Source organism: Carettochelys insculpta, chromosome 25, assembly GCF_033958435.1.
Source record: "Carettochelys insculpta isolate YL-2023 chromosome 25, ASM3395843v1, whole genome shotgun sequence".
NCBI lineage: Eukaryota > Metazoa > Chordata > Testudines > Carettochelyidae > Carettochelys > Carettochelys insculpta.
The window spans coordinates 7,577,816-7,588,960 of record NC_134161.1 but is presented as its reverse complement, the minus strand read 5'-3'; the positions used below and the strand labels follow the sequence as shown (position 1 = coordinate 7,588,960).

At 48.0% G+C, this 11,145-nt stretch overlaps 1 pseudogene; it reads right to left on the bottom strand.

Moving 5' to 3' along the window:
* Window positions 1-6,669: 6,669 nt before the first annotated feature.
* LOC142001700 (U2 spliceosomal RNA) lies at window positions 6,670-6,793 on the bottom strand (annotated as a pseudogene).
* Between the last annotated feature and the right edge of the window lie 4,352 nt (window positions 6,794-11,145).

The following is an 11,145-nucleotide window of genomic DNA, read 5'->3' as shown; positions in this document are numbered from 1 at the left end:
ATGTCCATGCTTTGACTGTTTTACAATCCCTGCTACCATGAGTCTGTCTGGGCTTGGAGCCTATATCACCAGCGCCCCTTATACAGTGCCAGGAAGCTTCCCTCGCATCTGAGGCCCCTTCCACTGACAGCCCTTCCACCCCCAATGCAACTCAGAGGAACTTCACCAGTTCTGCTTCATTTGGGGCCTTTTCTGCCTTACGCCTGGTCTTCACAGCAGTGCTGTTACAACTGGGTCTGACACAGAAGAACCTGGATTTCACAGGGATTATGCCTCTAGAGTGGCAAAGAATCTGTTTGTCGTTGTCACTCTGGATGCATCTGACTCAGGGGTTCCCATCCTGGCTTCCCCCTCCTATTGCACCACTCAGCATTCTTCCCTGGCTGCCACTGATAGTATCTGTAGGTGATTAGCTGTTTATTTCACCCAATTCATTATATTCTCTTTGAACTCCTTTGTTCTTCTTTTTTTTTTTTAATCTAGGCCGGAATTTGTTTGAATGTGTCGCCAGAATGGGCCTGTTTTATTTATTCTGCTTCGAGACTCCCACTTCACCCTGTGGCTGACATTATATTAATTGTTTCTGCTTCATTATCGTTACTTGACGGAGCGAAGGGCGGGGAGGAAAAAACCCATCAGCAAATGCCTCACACCACGAGCCGTGTAAATGTGTTTATTTGTCTTGCGTTGGATTCCTCTCAGCTTGTTCAATGCTCCTGTAAGCCAGCCTCAGCCCTCAGCTCTGCCCAGGGTGCCCTGCCCTTGGCCGAAGAGCCAGGCTACACTACAACTTTCAGCCATCCCTTCTACACTGCTCTGTCAACCCCCACCCTGACGCCCTGCTGTGTCCCCCCCTGCTTCCAGTCTGCTTGATCATCCCCATCTTCCCTGTGCCCTCTTACACCAACCTTCTCTAGTCTCACCTAGCCACCTCCTCCATGCTAAAAGCCCAGCCGTTAGCGCTCTGTGCCCTTCCTCGAGTGTGCCATCAAAAGCCTCGGATTGCTACATAGCCCTTTCCATCTACAGCTTCAGTGTTTGGGGTCAATGCCCCGAGTCCTGCTGTATCTCTTTCACATCTTCCATCAGCAGCATCACAGAGACATCCTGCTCTCTGCGCCCCTGTTCACCAGCCCATGCAGAAGGTTCCATTCATTACTTTCCACAAGCAAGTTTCCCCAATAGCCTTACCTCTATGTATGTGCTTGAGAGGGAGGAGAGAGGAAAAGTCAGATGTCCCCCACCACACCCCTGTTCTCCCCAGTTCCTCCCTGCAAAATTAATGCCACGTTCTTCAAAGTACCTCAGAAACAGGAAGCCCGCCAAACAATCAGCGGAGCCTCTGGGGATACAGCCACACAGTCAAGTTATTTAGAGATAACAGTTGTTATTTTGAAATAACTTTACTGTTATCTACACTATGCAACCACTATTTTGAAATAAATTCAAAGTAGTTGGCGTATTATTTCAAAATCAATACACCTCATTGCAGGAGGAATGGCGCCTATTTTGAAATAACTCTTCCTGAATAGGTGCTGTTTAGACAGGGAACAGAGTTTATTTCGAAACAGCTATTTTGAAGTAAAAGCTATTCCCTGTCTTAAAAGGACATATTTCAAACCTGTTATTTTGAAATAAGTGCTGTGTGTGCAAAGGATGTATTTAAAATAGCAAAGTGCGATTCTGAAGTACATATTTGTGCATAGCAGGCCTATTTCAAAATAGCTATTTCTTTAAAGTGCTACTTAACTGCTTTCTTTCTTTTGATGGTATGTAGACTCGCACGGCTTTGTCTCTGTTACTATTTCAGAATAGTTTATTTAGAAATAAGGCTGCTGTGTAGGCACAGTCTGGTTGATCAAAGTGCAAAAGGGGCAGTCAAGGCAAAGAAGGCCATGGCAGAAAAGCTAAATAAATTCTTGGGATTTGTCTTTACCACTGAAGAGGCAAGGAGATTCTCACACTTGAGTTAGTCTTTTTAGTTGACAAACCGAAGGAACTGTCCCAAATTGAGGAGTCACAAACGGAGTTTTGGAACTAGATGGTACATTACACAGTAAAAAGTCACCAGGATTAGATGACATTCACGCAAGATAAAACTGCAGAACTGCTACCTGTGGCATGTAATCTATTGGCGAAGTCAGCCTCTATACCAGATGACTGGCAGATAACAAATGAGAAACTGATTTCTAAAGCAGGCTGCAGAGGTGATCCCAGCAATGTTACACTGGCAAGTGTCACTTCAGTACCAGACACACTGGTTGAAGCTATGGCAAAAAACCAGAAATTATCTGACACAATTGGTTGGGGAAGAGTCAACAGAGTTTTGTAAAGCAAAATCTTGCCTCACCAACCTTCTACAATTCCTTAAGGTAGTCAACAAACACATGGACAAGAGTGATCAAGTGATTACAGTGTATTTGAACTTTCAGAGAGCCTTTGACAAGCTCCCCCAACAAAGGTGCTTACCTAAAGTAAGGGGTCATGGAGACACAATATTCTCGTGCATCAATAACTGGTTAAAACACAGGGTCGGAATAAATGATCAGTTCTCAAAGCAGAGAGGTAAATAGGAGGGTCCCCCAAGAATCTGTTTTGGAACCTGTGCTATCAGTTGGGCCAACAACCACCATGGGCCTGGGGAAAAGATGTGAGGGGAGGGACCCAGCTCCACGTCCCTGGAAGGGTGGGGTCTTGGGCAAAAGGGGCAGAGCCATGGGGAGTTAGACCATCATAACACACAGACTGTGATGCACCCTTCTCCCCAGACCTCAGAGCCACGCAGAGCAGCACTCTGGTGTCAATTTAAAGGGACCCGAGTCTCCGGCCACCACCAATGAGCTGGAAAAAGGAGCAGCTAGGTGGCAAAGATCATGGGTGATATACAGCTACTGAAGGTACTTAACGCCAAAGCAGACCGTGAAGAGTTACAAAGGGATCTCAGAAAAGTGGGTGTCTGGGCTACAAAATGCCCATGTTGGTAAATGCAAAATAATGCACATTGCAAAACACAATCCCCTACAAAATGATGGTGTCAAAATGAGCTGTTACCACTCAAGAAAAAGATTTGGAGTCATTGGGGGTAGTTCTCTGAAAAGAGCTACTCGGCGTGCAGCAGGAGTCCAAAAAAGTGACCAGAATGTTAAGAACCACCGGGAAAGGGAAAGATGATAAGACATAAAATATCATAATGCCACTATATACACCCATGGTACATCCACTCCTTGTAAAGTTCTGTTTGCCCCATTCAAACAAGATATATTGGAATTGGAAAAAGTGCAATGAAGATCAACAAAATGACTGGGGAAGGGAACAGGTTCCATAGCAGGAGAGATTAAAAAGCCTGGGAATGTTGGGCTTAGAGAAGAGACAAAGGAGGAGGGATACAATAGATGTCTATGAAATCACGAATGGTCCAGGGAAAGGGAATCAGGAAGTGTTAGTTACTGTTTCACATCACACAGGAACTAGGGGTCAGCCAATTACATTAATATGCAGGAGGTTTAATACAAAAAGAAGGACGCACTTCTTCACACAACTGAGAGTCAGCCTGTGGAACAAGTTGCCAGGGGATGTTGTCAAGGCCAAAACTATAACTGGGTTAAAAGAAGAGTTAGATTAGTCCATCAATGGCTAGTGGCCAAGATGGTCAGGGATGCAGCCCCAGGCTATGGATGCCCTAAATCTCCGACTGCTGGAAGCTGGGAGTGGATGAAAGGGGACTGATCATTCAGTAATTGCACTGTTTGCTTTATTCCCTCTGAATTGCCTAGCACTGGCAACCGCTGGAAGGTAGGGTACTGGCAGGCCTGCCCACCAGGGTGTGGGGAGCAGCTGCACAGGGCCCCTGTCATTCAAAGAGGCCTGGGACTCCTGGCTGCCGCGACTGCGTCAACAGCAGGAAGCCCCGGGCCCCTTTGACCACCGTTGGAGAACTGCTGCTCAGACTGAGCAGCTCTCAGGAGGAGAGGGCATGGGGGAGGGCACAGCCCAGGCAGTGCTGAGGGCTGGCTGCCCCACCCCTTTTGTCAGAGGCCCCACTCCTTCCCAGGCACATGGAACTGCCCCCCTCCCACTCCTTGCCCCAGGCCCATGGTGGCTGTTAGCCCTGCTGAATACTGGGCTGGATGGACCATGGGTCTGACCCCCTATGGCTGTTCTCATCCGCCCCTCGAGCTCTGGTCTGCAAACTGCTTCCACACGGCAGGGCTGAATCTTCTTTTGTTCACACCACGCAGGGGCCTCGTCAGAGCACGCTGCGCTATGAGCCTGGGGTGCTATGTGCTCTGCTTCCCAGAATCCTGCAGAATGTGAGACTATAAAACCCTCTTAGCCTTCTTCTCCCCAGCCTGGGAATGGAGAAACAGATGCAGGCTCGCTGGCTGGAATGGCCACAGGGACTGGTAGCGGCATTATTGCCTCTGGATTACTGAGCTGAGCAGTTCTCGGCCTGGTTTAGACACTGACCACAAGTCTGTTCCCTTCTGTGGGAGCCTTTGCTTTCAAGTTTAATGGTGCTCTGCAAACGGTCTATTGTGCATCTGCTCCTGCTGGAGGCACAAGCCTCCGAGTTGCGTTATTAAAATGTATCACATTGTGCTAACAAACCCCATTAGTGCTTTGCGCACAACGGCATTACAGCCTGTTCCCTGATGCTCTGGTTGCCATGGCAGCCACATAACAACCCACACGCAGGAAGAAGAACCCAGCCCATTGTGCTGGACACCAGAATCCTGCTCTGAGGGCATCACCATCCACGTTACACCTGCACCCTCCAGGCTCGTGAAATCAGATGCTCTTCTCTGCCCCCTCCAACTCTGCGGTTTGTATTTGGGATGCTCTCGTGGCCTGCTCACGTGGTTCAGACGTCTGATCAGCATTTCCCAAAACAGATTGTGTTTTCCGAGTTGGAGGAAGGACAGAGGAGCGTTGGGGGCTGGAGGAACCAATACAAGGCCATGCTAAAGGCACCCATGAAGTGCAGCATCAGCATCGACACTTGGGAGAACCTTGCCTTGGACCGTTCCCAGTGCAGACGAGGAGAGGTGAAGAAGAAAAGAGTGGCAAAAACTGCCCTGTATCCCTCCAACAGCTGCCGACACCTGCCACTTCTGTGGTAAGAACTGCGGCTCCAGAATCAGACTTGTCTCCCTATATACAGAGGAAGACTTGGGAAGCTTTGGGGACTCCTCCAACATCGCACAAGGTGCCTGTAGCCGACTCAGGTGCGATTCCAGTTCCTTTGAATCCCATTGTGCTGCCTACACAACAAGGCCATCCTTTTTCCCACGTCAAGGCACAGGGAAGGCAGAGCAAGCTCCAGGCTGAAACCTCACTACCTTCAGCCTCATCTCTGACAATCAGATGAAGTGAAGACTCCCTCACCCTCTCCTTGACTTAACACTCTGACAGTGAGCATCAGCTGTTACTGCCTTGCCCCCTCCCCGCCCCCCCGTACCAGGAAGGAGATAATAAAATGTGTCTGGTTATATTTTAGGTATATACACAAAAATTCCTCTTTATTGGGTCTGGGAAGCAGCGCGGACAAAACAGTGGTGGGAGAGGAATCTGCCTTGATAGAACTGACCGCTGCAGTGGCCTATTTGCTTTTGCTTCTCTCCAGAGTAATAAATGAAGTAGTTACTAGGTGCCTCTCTCTGACTTTCTATGCTGGCAGGTTATTTATATGCAAATTTCTTGTCTGTGGTGGCTGCTCATAAACATGATAACAGAACCTTCTGTGGAGATGGGACGTGACGGAGACATGCAAGGGCCTTTTGATCCAGCCGGGAGAGTTAATATAGGATTATCCACAACCAATTAGATGCTATCAAATGGAAAGGGATACAGCTACTTTACTGACATGCAGGTTGTTAAACTGGGATCATAGAAAGCAGATGGGGGAATGCACCGGAGAAATACTTCTGCAAATTTATTCAGCTGGGGTTAGACCTTTACCCACCTGAAAGTCAGCTGTAATGCTTCTGTTCTGCAGTGGTAAAAGCTAGACCAGTTTAAGTCCTGACCAGCTTCTGCTGCATACTCCTATATCCCTTAGGAAATCATCTCTCCTCCTAGCCTTTTGCATGCTCACAGAACCTGATGCTGCTGTTCCTCCGAGAGAATCCCGAACACAGATAAACATCTGTCCATTGGCTCTGTCTGTGTGCCTGTCCTTTATTTGGGAAGAGGCTCTCTCATGGTCTTAGGTTCAAGCTACATTTAAGAAGGGAGGTTGATGTGGTTACAATGCCTCCAGAGTGCCCCCATCCCTAAGCATGACAGCTGCACCATCACCACTCCCAGCATAGATAAAGCTAGTTTAAGTCAAGAATGCTCCCGTCAACTCAGCAACCATCGGCGGGGAAGTTCCAACAGCAGTGGAAATCCTCCTTCCCTCACTGTAGGAAGTATCTCTGGGAAAATGGCATAGTTACATTCAAATGGATTTGCTCACCCAGCCGACAGGGAGGTTGTGAGTTTTGATGAGTTAGAAATATTTGTAAAGCACATTCATAGAAAACTAGAACAGTCCTCTGCCCTCAAAGCTGGACCAGGCACCATCTAGATCATCCCTGACAGGTGTTTATCCAACCTGCTCTTAAAAGATCTCTAATGATGGAGATTCCACATCTTCCCTAGGCAACTCATTCGGTACTTACCACCCTAAGATATTCCAGCTTCAAAAATCCATTTAATTTACTATGCTCACAAAGAGAGCATACCAGATATTAAACTGACAAGAACAGGTTTTACATGTGGGATCCTTGGACAAAAATGCGAGAGAAAGGAAAGGATTATTTTCCTTGATGACAGAGTCATAGACAGGAAGACCAAAAGAAACCATTGCCACCTAGCTGGACTTCTTGCGTAGCACAGATGGTAAGAGTGTGTCTCTTTAGAAAGGCAGCCAATTTTAACTCAAAAGTTTCAAGCAACAGAGATGCCTCCCTTCCACCAGCAATAATCTGCACTTCTTCCCAGTTTGAATCTGTCTAGCGACAAGCACTTGACAGTCTCCAATTACCTTGCAAAGGCAGGTGAAGTATTAATGCCCCATTTCACAGTCAAAGAAACTGAGGAAGGAAGAGTTCGAGACCCGCATCATCAGAGGTGACCACTCATTGGTGTCCCTCCATTGGGGGCTGTTATTGACTCATCCCAAATAAGTGTCTGCTTTTGAAAACTTGAATCCAAGAAAGTTTGTGACAGAATTGGATCTTGGGGCTCGAACTCTTCGATCTTGTGACGTTACCCCCTAAAGACAGGCTAACATAAGCAGCTTTTCAGGTTGAAGTTTTATAGTTAAAGATTGGTTTAAAGCTCCTCACCCTGCCGATCACCCCTTGTTTTCCACTGAGAGGTCAGCTCCCCCTGAAGCTCTGCCCTTAACTCCAGCTGCCATCACCACCACTCTGGTACATTTTTCAAACAAATATTTTCAGGCTTCCTTTCCTGCTTTCCCTCAGGCTTGTGGGGGGCACTCCCCACAATCATCCACAAAGCTCATTGCCCTTCAAACCCTGCCTTTGCCAACAAAGTCTTGGCAATGGGTAGTTGTTGCCCAATCGAGCCTCATTGCGCTCCTCATCTCTTTGCCTATATCCACCTGTTGTCTCTTGGTGTACAAAGATTGTAAACTCTGAGGGACGGGAATAAACTTCTGAGTGTGCATCTCTACTGGGCCTAGAATAATGGAGTTCTGGTCCATGGTGGGTACTGCCAGGAAATACTCCACTTGAAACAAATAGATTAAAAATAATTAGTAATTAACTTAAAATCCGAAACCAGAATTCGAACCAACCCATTCGCCACGGGTCAGTCATATTCAGAGCAGTGGTTCTGCTTTTGGGCCTTGCTCAAAACATTATACTATATGCAGTGCTTTTCTGTGCTGGTACTTGCCAGTACTGAATACCGGCACCTCAGCACCCCCGCCACGGGTTTGGCTGGGGGTGGGGAGCCAGGTGGGTACCCTCTCTGCTTTTTTTTAAATACAAAAAAGCTACTGGTTATGTGTATGCGCGTATTCATGTTACTGCTCACAAATAGCCTTGAGCCTGGGACCTCTGGAGCGTCATGAAGGCGCCTCTACAGTCTGAGCTAAAAGCCTGCTTCCTCTCGGCTTGGGCTGTAGAGGACACTTATTCTTTCCCTGTGACATGGTCTCAGTGCCACAACATGGGATAGTGAACCACACACGTGCGCGGGTTACACACACACGTGCGCGCACACACACATGTTCCTAGGAGGTAAATTAGTTGGTGAGGCCATGTGCATAATTAAGGAAATGCTTGTTTGAATTAACATGCAAGTCAGTAGAAGAACATGTAGCAGGGGGAAGGAAGCCCTAAGCCATTCGTTATGATTTCTAAAAAATGTCTGAGTGTTCAGAGAAAGGTCATTTCTGGCCTGGAAGATGGTTCACCAGGAAGCCTGAAGGGGCTTCTTGAACCAAGCTCCAGATTGAGGCGTTTCGCAGCATTAGACAGAAACCAAGAGCTCTGCTGCTTGAGGATTTATTGCAGAAGGTCAAAAGAGTGAGAAAGACCTCTACCAACCCCTGTCCTAGCATGAGACGCACACATATGCAACCCCACCCCCCCATTGCACGAGATCTTTAACAAATCAGGAGTAACTCCACTGAAGACAAGAGAATTACCAGCAGGGAAGCCAGTGTGAGTGAGAGAAGAGTTAACCAGACTGGGTCCATTTGCTACGCTGGTGAGTGATTTCTCCCTGGAGAGATGGGGAGTGTGGTCTCTGGAGTGACCTGTCAGATTCCACTAGAAGTTGCCTTTGGATTTATGCTGGCAGGGGCACGATATTTCACTTTGATGACATTTGCTTTCTTAATATTTTAATCATGATATTAACCTCAAGATATGCAGGACACAGATTGCTGCCACCCTTTCCTGCTGGCCCACCTCCAAGGGCTGCAGGCAGTGACCCAATGTCAGAGCTTTATGAAGGCTCCAGAGCTCCAGGTTCTGCACTTGAAACAGCAAATGTGTGGCACAGTCAGGCTGGAGACTAAGGGCCATGTTCTGCTCTTCCTTGGACACTGGTGTAACCCCACTGACTTCACTGGGGTCGCTCCTGATTTAGACTGGCATAGCTGAGATTAGTATTAGGGTCCTAGCAGCGACTTTATAGGGAAGCAATCAAAATGGAGAGGCAAGACAGCCAGGGCTGCAGACTCCTGGTCTCATTTCCCTTGTGCCTGGGTTGTAGCAGAGGCAATGTGCTAGAAGAGATGAAGGGTTCTCCCGGTCCTGTATCCTGAAAGTGATCAATGCCCAATGACCCAGAAGAAGGATCATGATCCAAAACCCTCATAATATACTTGCAGGGTGAACCTCTCTAGTCCGGTAGTGTCTCATCCAACATCATCTTTAATCCGGCTTGATTGTAGTTTGCTGTATGACCACTTATCATGGGTGTGGACAAGTTTCCCCTCTACCCCATAAAACTTGTTTGCAGCCACCAGTCCTGGCTCTCAGTGTTCTGTGCTGTTATTTAGCTGTAATTTACCCCTACATGTTTTCTAAGAGCCCAGTAAGCAGTTGAAGTGTTGGTAATGGTGCCGGACAATATTGACCTCCCGTGGTCTGGCAAATTCTCTCATTTGGCACCGGTCAGATCCTGAGGGTGCCAGACTGGAGAGGTTCAAGCTGTACGGTGCAGTATTGTCTGACTGGAAGGTAGACATTGTTATTGATCGGATGAGAACAGCCTCTTCTCCAATCTGTCATTCTGTTTCCAGCAAGGGCCAATAGTCAGACCCCTCCATAACAAAACAGATTATTCCATGATGTGGGGAAAGGGAATAATTGTACAGCTGACTTCACGATGAGTTTATGGTTCTGTGAACATGGAGGTATGTAGCTGGGTCCTATACATCAAGTTTAAAAGCTTTGCACGTTTCTGTTATGAAGATCAAAAGGAGGGCTGAGAAGAGCTTGGAACAGGATGCAATAAAATCTTGCAGGGTTTCAGGAGAGAGAGGTGAACTTGTGCCCCAGGAGGGCAAGCGGGAACAACTTGTTCAGCTCGAACTTATCGAATGAGCGAGAAAATAAATTGGCAATTTTGTAGCGGAGGTGCCGTGTATTGGAGATCTAGTCTTTATCTAGATAAGGATGAGCAAATTCAATCTGCACTGCCCTGGGAGTGCAATTAGAAAAATCTTCCCACATCAGTCCTGCCTCACACGGCCTGAGTCAGCCTGGTAGGCTTAGTACGTCTGCTTCAGAGATCAGCACAACCAGACACACATGAGGCACTCTTCAGCAGCCAGGGGAGGTGAAGCTAAATGCAGTGCCAGAGAATGGAGGACCATGAGGGGGACAGAACGTGCTCTGGAAGAAGGCAGGGGTGGCTTTTTTTTAGACAGGGAAAAAAAGAGACAGAAAGAGAAAGATATGGGTGCATGGGATATAAATATCTGACCCAGAAGAAGGGGCTTCTTTCCTTAGCACATGCACCAAAGTTACTGATGGAAAAGGTATGTTTTAGAGATGGACCTTAGCAGCTCCCCAGCCCACACCTTTCCCTGCCCCTCCTTTGATTCAAACACCCTTGAGCTGTGGGTGTGGATCTGGTGCCACAGGCCTGCCTTTGCACTTTTGATCATGAGTGTAACAAGCACCACCTGTTAACTGAGTTGGTGACATGCCATGGAGACAGAGGGGCTGATGGAATTGCTGGGCCCCTGGGCAAGGTGGAGGGGAGGGCGGTTCTGCGCTCCCAGAAGGGGAGGGCCCTTGGGTGGAAGGGGCAGGGGGCTAGTGATGAATCACTGGGCCTGGGGCAAATGTCCCCTTTCTCCCACCTGCGTTGACGGGGCTGCACAAAGAACCCCAACCCCATTTGCGTTTGGGTGATAAGGGAAGCCCAGACAGTCCGCCTGCCTCCTTCCAGAGCTTCGCAAGCTCATCTCACCAATCAGGCCAAGGTCCAGAGGCCACATACAGGCTCAGCCATGGAAGGGGACAAAGCTTAGAGCTGTTGTGACAATTTGACATCAAGTCCCCTGTAGCAGGAGTCACATGAGAAGTCAGCAGAGCCAGTCTGAACGGCTCTGCATTCTCCAGGGGCTCATCAAAGCAGGGCCAGGCTGATGTGGCAGCACATGGCTTTCTG